Below are 7,934 nucleotides of genomic sequence, written 5' to 3' on the forward strand. Positions count from 1 at the left end.
CAACCACAAGGCAGGCACACATACAGAAGGCACAGAATGCAACTGGCTCTTTATTAGCGGAAAATGGCAAGACAGCAGAGTCTTCTGGTTCACCTTAATCCAGCTGAGACATTGCTGAAACTGACCACTGGCTCGACCTTTCACTCTGGATCACTTCCAAGCAGATGAAGGCTGCACTGAGAGGATGAGCTCCTCCTCTGGGCCTGTCTGGCCCAGCAACATGCAGGACTCTCCTCGATCGGGGCATCTGAGGGGGAGGAAACCCAGCAGGATTGGGACTGTCTTGCAGCCGGGGAGCAAGAACAACCTCCGACTTCTCTCTGCCTGAGTCTGTGGTCACACTGTGACTCTGAACCCCTAACTCCATCCTGGAAGAGCCTTCTTCTCATGACCTCCCTTGATTGCTCAACCCCCCTGCTTCCAGCACCTCCCAGCTCCCAGCTCGTCCAGGCTGCTCTTCAATATCCCACCACCAGGATCCAGGACCTATCTCATCACCTTCTGTGTCCTCCTTGGCTGCCACCACTCTTCCTCATCCAGCCAGTCCCTGACCCCCTGGCTCTGAAAAAGGGAGGTGGAACATAGCCATCAATCATTCTTATCATCTGCCTTGAGTCCTGGGCTTGGGGAAAAGGTGGGATATAATAATGATGATGATGCCTAGTATGTGGGAATGTTCAGGGAGGCAGGAGAGGATATATTGTTTAATAATATCCTTCCTAACTTGAGCTAGCAAGTTCTATAACTTAGCAAAGTTTTAACATTCCTCTTTTAAATGCACAGCGGTTAGCTTGTTGCAAGCTCGTTTAAGCATTCAATGTAGGATGCCTAGTAATCCCCTTTACTCCCCCTTAAAAAGAATAGACACAACATAGTAAAGGTAAAGGGACCCCGGACCATTAGGTCCAGTCGTGACTGACTCTGGGGTTGCGGCGCTCATCTCGCTTTAGTGGCCGAGGGAGCCGGCATACAGCTTCCAGGTCATGTGGCCAGCATGACTAAGCTGCTTCTGGCAAACCAGAGCAGCACACGGAAACGCCGTTTACCTTCCCGCCGGAGTGGTACCTATTTATCTACTTGCACTTTGAGGTGCTTTCAAACGGCTAGGTTGGCAGGAGCAGGGACCGAGCAACAGGAGCTCACTCCGTCAAGGGGATTTGAACCGCCGACCTTCTGATTGGCAAGTCCTAGGCTCTGTGGTTTAACCCACAGCGCCACCCGTGTCCCTTAGACACAACATAATCTTGTGTAAAAAGTATAAAAGAAGTTCACTCACACATTCAGTTCACAGATGGATCCCTGAAGGCAGACTTAGGTTACAAAGTATATACACATGGAAACTATCCCAAAAGGAGATAGTCCCTTTGTGCAACAGGACATCTATAGCTGAAGAGCTGTTGCTTCTGGAAGGAATGGAGAGAGAGAGAGAGAGAGAGAGAGAGAGAGAGAGAGAGAGAGAGAGAGGTCCTTTTGTCACCTGAACAGGTAAGGTCACACCCATCTCTAGTCACAGGCAGAGGAAGTTTGTCCCAGCCCAGGAGGAAACAGGAAGTTTTCTACTGGCTGGACCAAGCATCTCCTTGCATGTCCACTCTAGGAATGTTGGACTTGACTGCTTTGTGTTTCACATCCCACATAGCAGACATAATAAGAGCCTCCTGGATCAAATCAAAGGCCCATCTAGCCCTGTATTCTCTTCTCACATTGGACAACCAAATGCCCACGAGAAGCCTACAAGCAACTTTCCCCTCCTGTGGTTTCCTGCAGCTGGTACTTCAAAGCATTGTTGCCTCCAGCTGTTGAAGCAGAGCAGAGCCACCATGGCTCCTAGCCCTCTCCTCCGTGAATTTGACTTTTAAAAGCATCCAAGTTGGTGGCCATCCCTGCACCCCAAATCCCATAAAAGAGAATGAGTTGTTGGCACCTGTCAGGGCTGCCTCAGGTCCCAGCTCACAAGAGACCAACGCCAAGTCCACTTTATTTACAAAAGTCTTTATTGAAGTACATTGTTTGTTCCACAGCCGAGGCGCGCAGCCCCACGTCTGTTACGCTTAGACCGCTGAAGTCCCCTCTGAATCAGTCCCGCCTCCACACCAGTTTAAGAGGCTTCTGCTGGTCCACCTCTTCCTGTCCTTCCTTTTCCGCAAGGTCTTTCTGCCCCCCTGGGTTCCTTCCCTCCTGCTTTCCCCTGACGCTGAGTCCCCAGACGCCTGCTCCCCCCTCCTCCGTGCTTTGGGACCAGACTCCTCCTCCGGGCTCTCCGCATTTCCGCGCGCCTCCACATTTGAACTTGGCGCGCGTTCGCTACCTCTGACCTTCCTCTTGACAGCTACACTACTCTCTGTACTACTCTCCGCCCCTTCCGGCAGGACGTCTTGCCCCGATCTCCTTCCCCTCTCTGCTTCCTGCTCTGCTTCGTCTGTCACACTGGGAACTCCACCCTCTTCACTCCGTTCCGGCGGGGAAGCCGGCCCCGATCTCCAACTCCCACTCGGGGTTTCCCTGCTGCTCCCCTGCTCCTGACGAGTCCCCCCGTGGCTCCCCTTGGCCTGACCAGGGGCGCCCCCTTTTGGGAATCCTCCGATTCACTTGAAAGACTCATGGAAACCCTCAAGTCATTGTCATCCTCCTCCTCCTCGTTCCGGGATTCTTCCCCCTCGCTCTCAGTCTCCTCCCTCATCTGTGCCTCTCTCCCTGAACCCCTGACAGCACCTTTCTAAAACATCAAGAGAACCTGGCTGTGGGATCGGGCCAGTAGCCAACCAGATGCCTCCAGAATCTGGAGGAAGAGGACTATCAATGGCTAGCAGCCGTGATAGCTGTGTTCCACAGTCAGAGGCAGAGATGCTTCTGAAAACCAGTTGCTGGAACCACAGGAGGGGAGAAGACTCTTTTGCCCAAGTCCAGCTTGCTGGTTTCCCACAGGGATCTGGTTGGCCCCTGTGAGAAGAGGATGTTGGACTAGAGACGGGATGTCCAACCCCCAAGAGACTGCGATCGACTCACAGAATGAAAAACTGTGATCTTTCAGTGATCTTCCAACATTTACAGAAGATTGGAAGAAGTATATGAATTATTTGAAGAGCAACTGTAATCAACAAATTTCACTAGTAGAACTACAAGAAGTTTTGTAAGGAGAAATATACAAAGTTTTACAAAGTAGAAAAAGATAGAGATATTGGTTATGAGTTTGAAATGTAAGAGGGAAAATAAGAAATGCATACTAAGAGATTAGATTGGAAAATTTTCAGACAGGACTGATGGAAGTCAAAAAAATTGAATAAGATGTAAAAGTATGTTTAATTACTGTTGGAAATGATATGTTAAAAAACTAATGAAAATTTATGTATAAAAAAAGAAAAAAAGAAAAACTGGCAGTGATCTACACCTTTTGGGGGGGGAGGGGTGTTCAGGTCAAAGTTGTTGAGCGGTCAAAAATGTGGAGCTTTCTTTAGGGTGAAAAGGAAAATGTCGCTCACCAAAAGATCGCTCAGGAAACAACCAGCCTCACAGCGAAAACTCCATCTTCCGTTCTAGCGATCATGCGCAATTGGAGGACGGGGCGAGGGGGCGGGGCTGGATGTTCTCCCCCCCCCCCCCGCAAAGGAAAAAGAGCCAGTGATCAACAGCGATCAACTGAAACCTCCCGGGGATCGACCAGTCGATCGCGGTTGACCAGTTGCACATCCCTGGACTAGATGATCCATTGGCCTGATCCAGAAGGTTCTTCTTATGTTCTTAACCTGAGCACTCAAAGTCTCTCTCTCCTGCACCCGGCATTCAGAGGGATCGCTGCAGCAGCAGAACACGCCCATCGTAGCAAGCAGCCGCCAGTAGACTTTGTTGTTGTTGTTGTTTGGTCGTTTAGTTGTGTCCGCCTCTTCGTGACCCCCTGGACCAGAGCATGCCAGGCACTCCTGTCTTCCACTGCCTCCCTCACTTTGGTCAAACTCATGCTGGTAGCTTCAAGAACACTGTCCCACCATCTCGTCCTCTGTCCTCCCCTTCTCCTTGTGCCCTCCATCTTTCCCAACATCAGGGTCTTTTCCAGGGAGTCTTCTCTTCTCATGAGGTGGCCAAAGTATTGGAGCCTCAGCTTCAGGATCTGTCCTTCCAGTGAGCACTCAGGGCTGATTTCCTTAAGAATGGATAGGTTTGATCTTCTTGCAGTCCACAGGACTCTCCAGAATCTCCTCCAGCACCATAATTCAAAAGCATCATATTCGGCGTAGACTTACCAGTAGACTTACCCTCCATAATTTTATCTGTTCAAGGATGCTCCCCTCATCATAATTCCTTCGCATTTGGACTGAGCTCACACACCAGATTCTGGTGCTGTGCCCCAGCCAACTCCATTCCAGATGAAGCCCTCCATGAATCTGATAGCCACCTTCAGATCTCTGCAAGCTTGTTTTCTGCTACTCCAGAGAGCAGGACCCAAATGAAAGAATTCAAGTGACAGGAAGGGATAGATAGATAACACTTTATTCGCATTAGCCAATGGCCATAGCAACAGTAAAACATTACAGTATACACAGAAAAGGACATTTGCTATAAGAGCACAATTTAAAGTCCTGAATCAGCCGTCAGTTAGTGGCCCTTATTCTGATTACCCCTGCTATGAACCTAGCCACCTTTGCTGTTATCTGCTCATTTTGACCTGATAGAAGAAAGGACATTGTGGCAGTGGTTGGGCGCCCTGGGGTGGTTAGTAGGAGTGGGGTGATGATCTCGTTCCGTGGGTCTTTGTAGGGAGTACAGGACAGGAGGACGTGTGCCGCTGTTTCGGTGCTACCATCTCCACAGGGGCAAAGACGCTTCTCAGGCGGGATCTTTTGGAATTGACCCTCAAGTACCACAGATGGCAAAACATCCAGTCTTGCAAGTGTAACAGCACGTCTGTATTTTGGGATAATAAGTTTGTGCACATATGGGGCCAGAGAATCAAAATGGAGAGGTGGAAAATGAACATACCAAGGGCAGAATTTCCTTATAGTGGCCAGGTTGTTCCGATGCTCGATATCTTATAGACGTTGCCCAATTAGTCTGTTTGCTTTAGTGGGGCCCATAGTGAGTAGGTGTTGTGGGGATAGGCCACAAGAGTGACGTTTTTGATAGACGGTTTTAAGCCAGGCACTTTTATGGGAGTCTTGAAGTACTAGGGATAGTAAACCGGGGGGATTTGAGTTTAGGCGGAGCCAGAAATTAAAAGTTCTTTGCCAAGTCCGTACTTCTACTGAAGGGAGACTTGCCTCCAGTCGCAATGATGCGTTTGGGACGCATGGTGGTACAGAAAAAAAATCTGCCTTAGAAACTTCGATTGAACAGCTTCCAAAGTGCTAAGGTCCAAATCTGGGCCCCCGTATAGTAGCTGTGCCAGGGGTTTAGCTTGGAAGACTTCTAGGGCTGATGGTTTATGTTTGCCACCCGACAGGAAGGGAGATTCTGGGCTTACCTTTCCTCCATGCTTTCCAGGCATGAACTGCATGCCCGTTTGGGTCTCCTCCAACTCTACAGTTGAGTGATACTCAGTTGTTTCCTTTTGACCCAGGTGTTCTGCAAAGAGGGGATAAATACGTCCTCAATCAAACCATCTTTGTGCTGTCAGCAAGCCCATAATTGCTTTCCTGATGGCTTAGGAGTTTTGCTGAATTAATTTCCTGGAAGCTGCCTTCCTCCACAGCCTTCTTCCCGTGCTCCCTGCCTTCGCCTGGAGGCGATGGGCTAGGAAGAACACCCACTCTGGGCGAAGCCCATTTTGTCTTTCGCTCCGATTGGAAATCTCTACAGCAATTAGCGCTGGAAAGTCACACTGCGGTGAAATTGATTTGTCTGAGGATCAATGCGGGAGGCATAGATGCTCAACGAGGTCAGCTGTTTATTTAACTTTGCAGCCTGAGCCAAAAGGCAATGGGAGCCCAAAGAGGGCTGTGTTTGCATCTGTTTCTCCCCAGGAGAAGCCAAGCCACGTTGCTACCTGCCAATCACCACCATGCTGGCAAAGAGGACACTTCTGGGCTTAAGTTAAGATCCCACACTAAGTCCTAGGCTGTGTAGAAGCCTCTGTCCTGACCAGATGCCCTTTGGCAAGGCCCCATGCAAGACAGGAGGACCACACATATCGCAGAAATTAATATGAATATTGCACAGTTAGAAGCGAAGGTGCTGGGCTCTCCTTCCTTGGAGATTTTTAAGCAGAGGTTGGATGGTCACCTGTCAGGGGTTTCTGTGATAGGAATTTTGAGGTCTTAGATATACAGTGGTACCTCGGGTTACATACGCTTCAAGTTACATACGCTTCAGGTTACAGACTCTGCTAACCCAGAAATGGTGCTTCAGGTTAAGAACTTTGCTTCAGGATGAGAACAGAAATTGTGCTCTGGTGGCGCGGCGGCAGCAGGAGGCCCCATTAGCTAAAGTGGTGCTTCAGGTTAAGAACAGTTTCAGGTTAAGTACGGACCTCCAGAACGAATTAAGTACTTAACCTGAGGTACCACTGTATGTTAAATGTTCATAAGTGTACCAACCAAGCACATAAATAGATCAGCACAGGAAGACCGACCTGAAACCATTTTTGATTCCCAGACTGACCAAATGTTTTCTCTGCAAGGTCAAAGGAAAATGGAAAAGCCTCCCCATTGTCTTTTCCTTCACAAATCCTGTCTTAAGGGCACATTTAAGATATGAATAGGGTGTGAGCCTGTGACCTGGCTCAGGAACGAAGTATTTATCATTACAAAAGACTGGCCAGGCTCCCCAGGCAATCCAGTCAAGTGACCATTAAACAGGTAACCTGGCAGACAGGAGGTAAACAAAGCACTCAGATTTCTGCTGTAGACCGCCTTTTCTGTGATGTAGGTATGATGTATCTGGGAGGGTGGTCTTGAGCTACACCCCTTCTGTGATGTATATGTGATGTTTCTAGGGGTGGTCTTGGACTCCAGGTAGGGAATTTAAAATGTCTATATAAGGCCTTGCATGCCATTATCTGAGGTTCTCCTCCTTTCCTGCATGTGAGGGGAGCACCCTGTTGCAACAGATCAATAAGGATCAGGCTTACTAGCTGCTTTGCTTCTCAATATTCTCTGGTTGGCCTCTGTTATTCTCTCCTACCAATAGGGAACCCACGTAAGGACTCTATATGGGCTCTGGATATCCCATAAGGGAAAAGGGGCAGATTTTTGTTTACAACATTCCTCAGCTGTGATTGCACGGGGTTGGGCTAGATGACCCTTGGGGGGCCCAGCTCTACAATTATATGATTCTGCGGTCCATTGTTTTGGGAAGTCGCTCTGGATGATTCACGGAAAGTGATTCATAAAAGCAAAGAGGTAAAGAAAGACAGGCATACATAAACATTAGTCATTTGCACTAGCTGAATGACCATTAACATCCCAGGCAATCGCTCCTCCTACTGTGATTAGGAACTGGGTCTCTGCTCCTGTGTGGTGAGTCCTGGGCTCCCGATGTCCTATTTGCACCCGCCTCTGTGTGTGTGGATAATCTCTCTGTCAGCCAAGGATAAACCGCACTCCTATAGTTCACAAAAGATGCAATAAATCTGCTTGATCGAGGTGCTGCCACCAGTCGCTTTGTTTCCTTCTTCCTGCTACAAACTGGCATGAATGAGGACCTTGTGTCTGTGCATACACTTTGATAAGTATGTCTTCCTGTTAGGACTGGTGAGGAGCGGGTATTTCCACCTCCCAGGATCTTCTTTTTCTTCTTTGGCAATCACAATTTTAACAGTGAGTCCGTAAGTGACTGTGGAGGCCATTTCTGGATCCACATGTCCTTCCACAGTGGGGACATTGGTTTCCGGGCGGGAGTTGATCATGGTGTGGATTTGCCAAGCGTGCCTTCCTCTTGGCACGTTTCTCCCTTGTGTCCTGAGTTCAAGTGTCTTTGTAAAGAAGCATTTTGGTTTCCCTGCG

This window comes from Podarcis muralis, chromosome 4 (assembly GCF_964188315.1).
Source record: "Podarcis muralis chromosome 4, rPodMur119.hap1.1, whole genome shotgun sequence".
Classification (NCBI taxonomy): Eukaryota; Metazoa; Chordata; class Lepidosauria; order Squamata; family Lacertidae; genus Podarcis; species Podarcis muralis.